The following is a 12,067-nucleotide window of genomic DNA, read 5'->3' as shown; positions in this document are numbered from 1 at the left end:
ACGAGTTCAGGATCGTGGCATAAATTAGACTTAGCAAGAATTTTGCGTTACTAAACATAGTTCTTATCATTTATCGTGGTAATCCGAATTGTGGTGTCGCTGCGCCACAGTTCGTACGAGGACGTCGTTCCTCATTCGTCACGGATGATAAACGAGGACGGGAGACATCATTACGTTCTGACGAAAGTGCTAATTTATATTAAGCAAATTTTACATTTAATATAATCCATTTACTATTCTAGATAATTTGCCAACTTGAGGTACAAGTACTGTACATTTATATATTTCAATCCACAGGTGTTTTACACAAATTGGCCCGTTTTAAATACGACTAATAAAGATCTTTATGATGGGACGAATCACAAGTGCTTAGGACCACCTAAATCCGTAACGAGCCAAAGGCGAAAATATGAAGATTTTTCAACTTTATAACTATTTTTACAGTCACTCTTTTTTTAAGAACTGATTTGGGAAAATATGCTACTAAACATAGGCTGCCGGGAACAGCATACCGATGCTTGCGGTAGGTAGTAGGCCTGCGATCAGAGTGGATCAGGAGGCCCCATCATTCCACAAATAGAGCGAATGGATGCCTGATTTGGACAAATATGCTATTAAAGATTTGTGATCAGTATGTGTCAAACCACCACTACTAATAATAATTTTTAGGAAAATCAGTGAAATGAAAAATTCAGTGAATTTTTACGCTTTGGATATCAGAGCACTTCTTGTGTAATGAAGTTTCTAAGAAAAGCGATTACGAGCTTGCTGCAGCGATCGTGTTTGTGTATTGGTAAATAAATATGTTGGTTTTCTTTATTTTTTGCGTATTCAGTACACTATATTCAACAAAATGGTTATGCAGCTCGCGCTCGTGGCCCGTTGTGAAAAAAGTTTGGTGACCCCTGTTCTAGAGGATGAACAAATAGATCTAAAAAGCTCAAATTATAGACTCAAGTCTCTCTGATCCGCGATAAAAATTATTATGAAATACTTCTGTCGGGTATACTTAGTTTGTGGAAAATCTTTGTGTAAAACTAGATAAAATTTTCACACATTAAGCCACAAAGCCAATGTGAAGGCGACACACATTTTATGGTAGTTTTTTGATTTCCAGAAACTAATCCTGATTGCTTGACAGAATAACAATCAGGGAATAAAACTGGATATTCGTTGCTATTCGATTAATTCATTAAACTGAAATCGATGGCAAAAAATCCAATTATTAGGTTATTTTAATCAAATGTTTTTTTGGGGAATTCTCATAAAAATTTGTCAATTTAAAATAAATATACCAACGAATAAAAGATTACGTCAAAAATGTAAATATAACTAATATAGTATAATTTAAATAAATAATATATATAATATAAATAATATAAAAATGTATATATAATTGACGTAGATCAAAGACTCTCTCGTCGTCAAAAAGAACAATTTATATCCCGAAGGTCTCAACACCCAAATGAAGATCTGTCAGTCGACAGATCTTCATCTTCATCAAAAACAATTTACGGTTGGTAACAAGGTTTTCTCTTCTGTCAGTCGTCAGAAGAGAAAACCTTGTTACCAACTGTAAATTGTTTTTTAAAGCGAAATGTGAAAACTAACCTGAAAATAGAGTACAAGTGTATATTTTAATCTTTCACACCATACCATGTAAAAGCCGTTGGATCTTCAATAGAAAGAATGTTAATCACATTCTACATTTTGAATGTAGAACTTCCGAGTAAATAACATTAATGCTGGTCGCGGTTGAACCCAACATTAACTCTCGGTACAATTAGACCCCATAATAGATACTTGTTTCTAGCATTTTTATACATACATATGATTAATAATGTCTGTTTGTAAACTGCTAGGTTGGTTTGTAATACTCTACTATCGTAGTCAAAAGATATTTCCATGGATATTCTAATTCCAATAAGCCCCAAATGGGATTTTTATGAATCTTACTTTCCAGATGCATAACGTAGCGACCTTATGCTATCTGGAAATACACTGTACTGTACACACTGTTAGCCTCTAAGGTTTAATTTTGCAGTTGTTTAATATATGATGGGATGAGTCACAAGTGCTTAGGACCACCTAAATCTGTAACGAGCCAATGGCGAAAATATGAAGATTTTTCAACTTTATAACGATTTTTACAGTCAGTCCCTTTGAAGATCTGGTTTGGAAAAGTATGCTACTAAACATAGGCTACCAGGCACAGCATACCGATACTTGTAGTAGGTAGGCCTGCATCAGAGTTAATCATCTCGGTTCAGGAAGCCCCCATCATTCCACAAATAGAGTGAATGGATGCCTGATTTGGGCAAATATGCTACTAAACATAGGTTACCAAGAATAGCATACCGATGCATGCGGTAGGTAGGCCTGCTATCAGAGTGAATCTCGGATCAGGAGGTTCCCATCATCCTAAAGCAAAGTGAATGGATGCCTGATTTGGGTAAGTTTTGGGGAACTAAACTGTAAAAATTTAATATGGCTTGCGGTTTAATATGGTTAATTAAATAATGAATGTGATATTGCTGGGTGATGATTTCGTATTTTTGTTAACTATCACTTGATACCTTATTTCAGACCCCTGTTTTCAAATTTAGGTCAATGAAAAAATAGAAATTTTAATACAAAGACCTGGGTTATAAACAGCCTGTTTGACAACTAGTATAAGCTTAAATGTTGTTATTTCTATATAAGCTATAAAGTCAAATTTGTTTGAAGTGTTTTCAACAATTCTTCTTTTATCTTGATTTACAGTCAACTATGTGTGGTATTCAAGCATTTACATGGAGGGTTGAAATTTTCTAAAGCCAAACTGTTAGGACGAACGTCAGTAATTTTTATGATAAATGCTTATAAAAAAAGCATTTATCATAGAAATTACTGCATTATAATTACCAATCTTACAAACTCTGATGTACAGTACTGTACGTGGATATATTTTACAATAGTTGAAAACACTTTCAAATATAGGAATCGTCCATAAATTACGTAACGCTATTTTTATACTTTTTAACAACTATCGCACCTCTTGTAACGTTCTTTAACGTCATCGCACATACCTACCTCCAAAATTACGTAACGTATATCTTCGATCGACCCTCTTAATTGTACTAACAAGTAAGAAATAATACACAGCACGGGATATCAAACGTCTCATCACTTTATATTCAGAAACAAAAATGAGTCATTCTTTTATCCGGGAGATCCTAGCATTATGTAATGTTTTCATTAACACTTCACCTCTTGTAACGATTACTTGTATACCCACCACCCATATCTGCGTTATATAATTTATGGACAGCCGTACCTACTAATTTATTGTAGACAGAAACATCTGTAGAAGCTCCATTCCCGGTCCCATGTTCGTTAATGTTTACGTTAATGATTTAAGCATCTGAATGCAGAACTGTTTTGTTGCGACATATGCAGACAATATAATTAAGACCAATAGTTTTGTTACCGGTAAACAATTATATGAATTAACCATTAATATCAATAGTTGACGTAAAAAAGAGATTTTCGTGAATACTCCAATTCTAATAAGTCCCAAATGGATTTTTATGAATCTTACGGCGTTATTTATGCTAACTGTAGTTATCTCTTTGACACAAAGTAGTAAAATTATTGGTAAACAGATATGTAGTGTAACTTAGGGGTGTCAAACTCAAATTCCTTAAGTGCCAATTTTTTGTCTCGAGTATGGCAGCGGGCATATACAGGTGTTTTTGTAGCCAAATAGTTTCAAAAAAGTAGTCCAAAAGTAACCAACTCAAAAATTCCTTTTTTTAATAACCTGCGATTTGACAAAAAATAATAAAAAAAAAACATTATTCCTACTTTTCCAGAATAACTTTAATCACAGGACAAACATTTTCGGCTAATTTATAGACTATCTAGCTATTCTCTATAATTCTTGACAGTTTCATTTATTTAAAATGAAACAAAAGTCTTTATTTGTAGCAGACATTGACCACATATATATTATATGTTTGCTTTCCAAATTCAAATACATTATATCAAATCCATTGGTATCAATAGGCATCAGTCATATTATCAGTCAGGTTTTTTTTTTTTTTAACTCTTTCCTCCCTGTGGGCACTAAGAGGGCCTCTTTTAGAAGGCCCATTATGGGTTCGGCCAGGCCCACAATGGGGCGACCGGGTGGTGAGGGACGGGGCCCGACATATCCGAACGGACCACCCCCCGAAAAATTCCTGGGGATTTTCGACCCGTTCGGATTCGATCCCGGGTCCCCCAGAGCGGTAGGCTGCCACCTTCACCGCTCGGCCATCCGGCCGTCTTATCAGTCAGGTTGTCTACAGTTAAGAAAAATTGATGAATAAACAGAAAAAACTGAACAATTTGCTTTCTTCGATGCAGCGGTTCAAGAGTTTTCAGCGCCTTAGGGTACTGCCTAATGCGCTATAGCTCGGGCCCATCCGTCTTCCATATTCAATACAACAGAAATTTCTGCTTTACTACGTATAAAAATCCTTGGAATGTCTTTTCCTTTTGTACTTTCCGAACGGAAAAAGATTTAACTGATAAAAATGTTAATTTGTAAGAATATTTTATAACTATAGCTATATATATTTTAGCACTATAGCTAATAATTAGTTCCAAATATACTAAAAGGCACGGATTGCCATCCATCTTAGAGAAAAGATCATTTAAATTAAGGTCTCTAAGACTGAACTATTTTCTGAATATGTGAACTTTGTTAAAGACTCTGTTCAACTTGTAAACATTTAACTTCTATGAAAACTAAATAAACTGGTATAATTGGGTAGAATTTTGGTGCTTAACGGTCCATTTACTCACAACAATGACGTGCCGGCACAGTGACCGTTTGGTGACAGTGACGTCGAGCACGGCACAGTGATGAGTATTTACACACAACAGTGACGCGACCGTGCTGTCGGTGAGTCGTCATGGACTTTTCTTAGGATGAATTGGCTATGATAGCTATATCTTTGGATGAAGAAGAAAAAGAAATGCAATCAAGAAAGCGCCGCAAGTGGGTACATCAAGCATGGACAAAAAATATCAACAGAACGGGAGTTTCATACTCTTTATAAAAAATTGAGATGACAAATCTACATTTTTTGAATATTTTCGAAGGTCCCAGCATGCATTTCGTATTTTATTAAACAAAACAGAGAAAATATTCATTTTGTGCTCAATGTCTATGTATTTCGGATGAGATAAATCAAATAGAATAGGGTGTTGATGCACGATTTCAATTAAATGTTCGTCATCCATTGGAAAACAAAATTTACCGTCAGTGAAAACATCGTTCCCGTCAAATGTACTTTCACTGGTACGGTCACGCCACTGCCAGGTGCTATGCGCTGGAACTATTGGATGTGATTTCGATCTTGTAATTTCAGTTTTTTTTAATTTTTTACGTGTAACAAAATTATTTTATTATTTTACCGCATCATTAGCGTTATTATTACTATCATTATGCCTGACGTTTAAAGCTTGCTGCAGAACAAGGAATTAAAATATAGTGACGTCATTTCCCGTTTAGTAGAAAAGGAAGTCTCTGTAGATTTAACTTTGTTATGCCGTTAAATAAAATTTTTCTTTCTTCATATTTATTTTCAGGTATTTTCGTTCGTGGTTACATACTATGTCACCAGAAGCGTTACTGCACATGGACGAAAAAGACAAGTTTTATATGAAATAGCGTAGCATAGTTGCTACGTTTATTTTAATTGTTCGAACAAGCGAAAGATACGGATCATATTTGAACTTAGTTCCATCATAGCGATAAAATATTGGGAGCGTTGTTTGTCAAAACGGCTTTAATAGAGCTGCATAATCAAGCCAATGACATAGCTAGTTTCATTTGATCAATCACCGTCATTGGTTTGCTTATCCAGCTCTATAAGAGGTCGCCAATTTTTTAAAAAAATGTTTCCGTCCTGTGGGCACTAAGAGGACATCTTTTAGCAAGCCAATTATGGGTTCGGCTAGGTGGTGAGGGACGGGGGACGACATATTTAGTCGGACCACCTCCGAAAAATTCTTGGGAATTTTCCTACCCGGCCGGATTCGATCTCGGGTCCCCGGAGCAGTAGGTTGCCACCTTGACCGCTTGGCCATCCGGCCATCAAGGGGCCGCCAATCGGAAAATATACAATAAGACGAACGGACTGAAAAGGAAAGTGAAGTATTTATAATACTATTAAATAGAATAATTTTGAAAAGTAAAAAAAAATTAAGAAATAATTTTTATATTAAATAATTTACGAATTATTTAAAAAATTTTCTGCTAGATATTTCACTCGGAAACATTTTGATCTGGCAACACTACAGAATCTTTTTTCATATGGAAGTAGTTTTGTTGTTTTAGACAAAGTAAGTTTTTTCTTCTGTAAATTTGCGGTTCATTGTAACAAATTTACGATTTTCTGTTCGACACTATTGTATTTCTGAGGAAAATTCTTTAAATTGAAATGCTGCTAACTTTAAAATTATTTGAATTCGAAAATATAAAGCTAAATTTTGTTGAAATACAATTTTTATTGTAAAATAAAATAACAAAAAGTAATGCTTTATAAATCATACACCAACATTACGCTGTTAATTTGATTTACAATAGAGACATACATCTAGACATGTCCAAAACACACAGAATATATTAATGATTTACATTGATAATTCTACATAGAGTATTGCGCATATTGCCATTTTAACAAAGTCATTCTCCAAACTAATTCGCTCTGACTGGATGGCTGAGGTAGTTAAGGTGTCGGCCTACCGTTCGGGTGGAACTAGGATCAAATCTGTGCGGTTTAAAAACCCCAGAAATATTTTGGAGGGAGTGGTTTATTCCGATATGTTGGCCCTGTCCTTTGCTACCTGGTCAATTCGTTATTAGCCTGGCTGAACCCATAATGGCTTAAGAAAATAAAGCCATCTTAATGTTCGTAGACTGGAAAGAGTAAAAGAAACTGATTCTCTTTGTTGTAGACTCCATATTGATAAATTAATATATGTTTTTAACTTTCTAACATAGGGAATTCAGAACATCCCATTCGTAATCATAACAGTCCTTGAATCTTGGTATCATGATCAATATATTTTTTATTTTTTTCTATATTTTCTATTACTGATTGTTATGGAAACCAAATCTTGTAAGTCTTAATTAATTGGGAACATTTTTGACTGACCTTTTTGAATTAACTTCATCCAATAACTGTTGTAATTTCTAGAACAGTAGATGGAAAAAATATTTAAATTCAAAACAAATGAGTATTTTTAAAAAAGGAAAAAGTGCAAATATTTTTTGAGTTAGAATTCTGACATACAGAAGAAAAATTTAATTGCTTTAACATGTTTAATATAAATATTTAACATATTTTTATCTTATGTAGAAGAGATGAATATACAAGATTTGATCAAAATGTTTGGGGACTAGGACCACAGAGAATGTTAGAATCACCATCAGAATCTGTAAGCAGAACTTACAGGTTTGAGTCCTGCAAATTCTGGTTACTGTGCAGATACTTTACCAATTGTTAATCTGACTCTATCATTTGATTATTATTATTATTATTATAAAATAGACTTGGTTTTCTATATATGAGGCTTTGTCAAAAATTTCATGGAAAATACTTTTTAAAATTCCCTCTTTGCGATAGTGTTTCTTCTTTGTGTTGTTAGAGATCTTTGAAACTCACAGGCAAGAAAGCAACCTGTTTTGACATGGAGAAGTGCAATCATTTTACAAGTGCATCAATCCAGTCTGTCTTGCCTTCCTTGACTGAACATGAGAATTGTAATTTTGGTGCAGTGTTGCTTGTTGATGCACTCTCCAACAAGCAGTTTATGAGCAAGCCTCATATCAGACTACAGTGTACAAGAGGGAATTTCTGAATTGAAATAACGTGACTTCCAGTGCAAACTGGAAATTTGTGTATAGTTAATTGGGACCTCCTGCCCCCAAGCTTTCCATACCTGGTCTTGGCTTTATCTATCTAACACTGTTCTCAAGATTAAGGAAGGACAGACAGGTGGACAACAGTGGAAATTTATAGGTCTACAATTTTTTCAAATTACAGCCCAATAAAACTGAACCCCCTTTTTTCTTCATAATGCTTCAATGATGATATTACAATTAATTAATTACATATAAACAACCACTCCACAAATCTGATTTTTGATTTATTATAATTATTAAAATTATCATGATATGACAGATTAACTGCCTATGTCTAGACAAATTATTTCTTATCTAATTATTAACTTAGCCTTATTATAGCTTGATATAGACTCTAGTATACCTTTTAAACACAGCCGTTTATTGCTAATATTCGAACGTTTTCGGTTATTTTTAATAACCTTTCTCAAGAACAGTTACATTCGAAGCTTTCGAAATTGTAACACGTCGTTCTTGAAAAAGGTTATTAAAAATAACCGAAAACGTTCGAATATTAGCAATAAACGGCTGTGTTTAAAAGGTATACTAGAGTCTATAGTGCAAATCTACGCAGTCGTTGAAGAGTATATAGTTATAGCTTGATAATTTGGTAGATCTCTGGATAGGTAATTGTAGATCAACAGGCACCCTTGCAATGCCTCTTTCAGGAATTAGGGTTTTATCTGATCTTTAAACTCAATGTTTAAGTTCCCTTAAAACAAAACACATCTTTCTTTGAAAGACTAATTCCAACTCCTCCATTAAATGTTCTTGTGCAGTTTTGTTCTCAACATGCATTTCATGCTTCTTTTTCAAATGAATATGCTATCATATTCTTCTAAAATAAACAATCTGAATTTAGAATGAAATAAAGATATTCTAAATTTATCAGATTTAGTAAATACCATGAGATTATCTCATATAATCCAGACAATGATGAAGAAATACAGTGGACCCCCCGATATAACGCGCATGTTGGATGGGAAACAACACCCGCGTTATAAGGTGAACTGCGTTATACCGAGCGGTGTGGTGTAACATCGTTCACCTCTTTACTTTAGCTATAATGTCAAGCTTTTCTTTTACTCATCATGCATACAATAATTGTGTATGCTTTGAGTTCCTACATGTATTAGGCAGAAACTCAATACATACACAATTACTCAATACGCAGTAACAATAAAATGCGCTACTCGCTAACGCCACACGGACCTGTATAAATGTGTTTGAGCTTATCGCATCGCGAACATCGCCCGCGCTATAACCGAGTGTGCAGTATAGTGATCAGCGCTGTATTGTAATCTGTGAACTTGTTTAGGTAAGAAAGTATTATATTCTTTTCATGTTGTGGACATAAAAAGAGAAACTATATTAATTATTTTATATTTAATTGTTACATATTAACATTGATTAATAGCTATTAATCAATGTTAATATGTAATAATTAAATATAGAATAATTAATCTCTATACATTGTATGTAGATATTTTAAGTAGATGAACATGCTAAAATTAACAAGACAAGATTTTCAGACATGCTTTTCACATGCATAGCATTTTTTATGTAAATTGTTAATAAACTGCAATCATCTTTAATCTTAAGTTTTTTATACAAGATAAATATGATTTGAGATATATTAAAGAAAAAAAAGAGTATTTAATGTGAAAAGCTCTTGCAAGATTTTAATGTACAAAAGATATGAAATGATTGTTTTCTACAAAACATTGAACCATAAGATATATTGTATTATTGTTATGAACATTCAATGTTAATTATAGCTGTGAATGAATAAATTTTGTTTCCTTGCATAATGTTCTCTTTCTTTTAAAGCAGTTATCAATAATTTTTTATATATTTAGATTTGATTAAAAATATATTCGTTGCAAAATAGCCTAACTAAAATTTTATTATGAAACTTAGCATATACTGTATTTTTAATGCTGTAATTTGAAAACGAAAATAGTTAAATATATAACATAATAGTTATAAATAAAATAACTAAATAGTTGACAATATTTTCATGTAATTGCTATATGACTTGAATTTTTTTGTTTTTATTGGAATAGCCTGTAAGCAAACTGAATGTTCATTATTGTTTATCCATTTTTGTTCAAGTCATTAATAAAATTAAATGATTTTAAATTGTTTAATGATAATGTATATCTATTTAATAAATGGATGTATATTATGTTTGATGAATGATGATAAAAGGTACTAGTAGTATGAATATATTTTTTGTTTGTATATGAGTGTTTAAATTCAAATTTAATTATATTATACTGTTAGTAAACATTTCTGAATGGTGTTATATAAACTATATGTTTATAATTTGTTATCACATAAAATACAACTACTATAGTGCAGATTTTTAATGCACAAAACTTTGAATAAAAGTAAGTAAATAAAATCAAAATGCAAAATTTGTGCTCCATTTTTGTGGAGTACAAATTTACATAGAATTTTGTTTTATGCAAACCCCCTGAAAAACAAGACTATACTTTAACATCATCTTATTACAGTTTTAGCACCTGATTTAATTAAAGTTTAGCCTTAAAAATACTCAGAAGTTTATTTTGAGTTGTTTAGTGTATAATTCAGATTATAATTTATTTTTTTGATATGTAGACATTCTAAGAGTATTGATTTATCTGTTTTGTCTTTGCAGGTTTTTATTGCAAATTGAATTTGAAGGACACATGAAAAGTTGAAGATGTTTAATGGAAATAAATTTATAATTTTTGAACAAGTTTTAGATAATAATACTTACTTTTAAATCAGAATTTGGAAAATATTATAGTAACAGTATAACAAATAGTTATGCAATTAGTTTGTTTACTGTATTGCAACATGATATATGAATTATAGTTTTGACTTATGACTTATTGAAATTTGTAAGTTATTTATGAAATTGAAAAGTAAGAAAAAATCAACAAATGGAAAAAACTTATTGAAGACTATGGCTACTAGAATAACATTTTGGTTGAATTTATGAAAAACTTTCTAGGAAATTGTGCAACTGTATTAGAAAAGAAATTTGTCAAAGTAATCCATTGATCAAGATACATATCATATGGTAATATTAGATAATTATTTTTAACTTATTTTTGTTAGGTGATATTATATTTGATATTTAATGAATGATGAAATTATTATTAATTTTTAGACTATTTTTTTTTAACTAGAGTTTAATTATTTCTGAAAATATTTTATGTTTATACTCCTAATATTTCTCTTATACAGTCAAACCTGTTTTTATGCGGTCTTTTTTTGTGCGATTTTTTATTTTTGCGGTATAGTTGGCGACTAGTCTCATGTGTTTTGTCATGTCTCACGTTGACTTATTATAGCTAAATAAACTTATTATAGTATAAATGAACTTATTATAGTAATATTATTGCATGAATATGCGAAAAATGAAATAATTTATTTTTTAAGTCAACAAAACACCACCTGGACAAAAATATGTAAAACAGACAATAGACAAGACGATGCAGTCAAGTGCTGACATCTGTTGTCAATAAATTCTACATGTGTTTTAATTACGTTAATTAAACCTTCAAAGTGCTTTCACATTCTTGGACCATTAAGATAAGATTCATTTCAAAGCATAAATGTACTGTATTATTTTTTCTATTTAGATATAAAATTTTAGGATTTTTATTTTATGTTTAGACCAGGGGTCCCCAACCTTTTTGTACCTAAGAGCACATTCTAGAATACCGGCTGGACGACGGGCACCATTTATTTTTTCAAGGTGAATTTATATTTGGACATAGTTAACAGCGCCGGATTAAGCCTCTAGCGGGCCCTAGACAAAATTTAAATTGGGGCCCCATTTAAATAAGTTGCTTCTAAACAAATCTTATATAATGTGACATTAGCATGGGTGACACCTGGTGCGGATATCGTGGTGTCACCCAGGAATATTTCTAGATGGTGCGAGAGATATCGTGGCGGAGATTACTTCTGACACACGGATCGCTGTTGACCTTTTTTTTTTTTTTTTTTTTTTTTTACTTAACGACTGCTGAAATTTCTAGGTCACTCCAAGTTACGGGCCCTACACGTTTCCCTACTTTGATTTTATGGTATTCAGAACGGACCGATTTACTTCATTTCAGGTATGGG

At 32.3% G+C, this 12,067-nt stretch overlaps 1 protein-coding gene across 2 annotated transcripts in view; it reads left to right on the top strand.

The window, feature by feature from the left end:
* Window positions 1–6,318: 6,318 nt before the first annotated feature.
* Tfb1 (transcription factor B1) overlaps window positions 6,319–12,067 on the top strand; it is a 106,251-nt gene continuing 100,502 nt past the window's right edge. For both annotated transcript variants that reach the window (XM_067273653.1, XM_067273652.1), the window contains exons 1-2: window positions 6,319–6,375; window positions 10,605–11,012. The gene's annotated coding sequence lies outside the window, so the exon portion shown is untranslated. The remainder of the gene's footprint in view (window positions 6,376–10,604; window positions 11,013–12,067) is intronic.

Source organism: Centruroides vittatus, unplaced genomic scaffold (genome assembly GCF_030686945.1).
Source record: "Centruroides vittatus isolate TY-2023 unplaced genomic scaffold, ASM3068694v2 contig_484, whole genome shotgun sequence".
NCBI lineage: Eukaryota > Metazoa > Arthropoda > Arachnida > Scorpiones > Buthidae > Centruroides > Centruroides vittatus.
The sequence above is the reverse complement of the archived record's forward strand: the minus strand, read 5'-3'. Positions and strand labels throughout refer to the sequence as shown.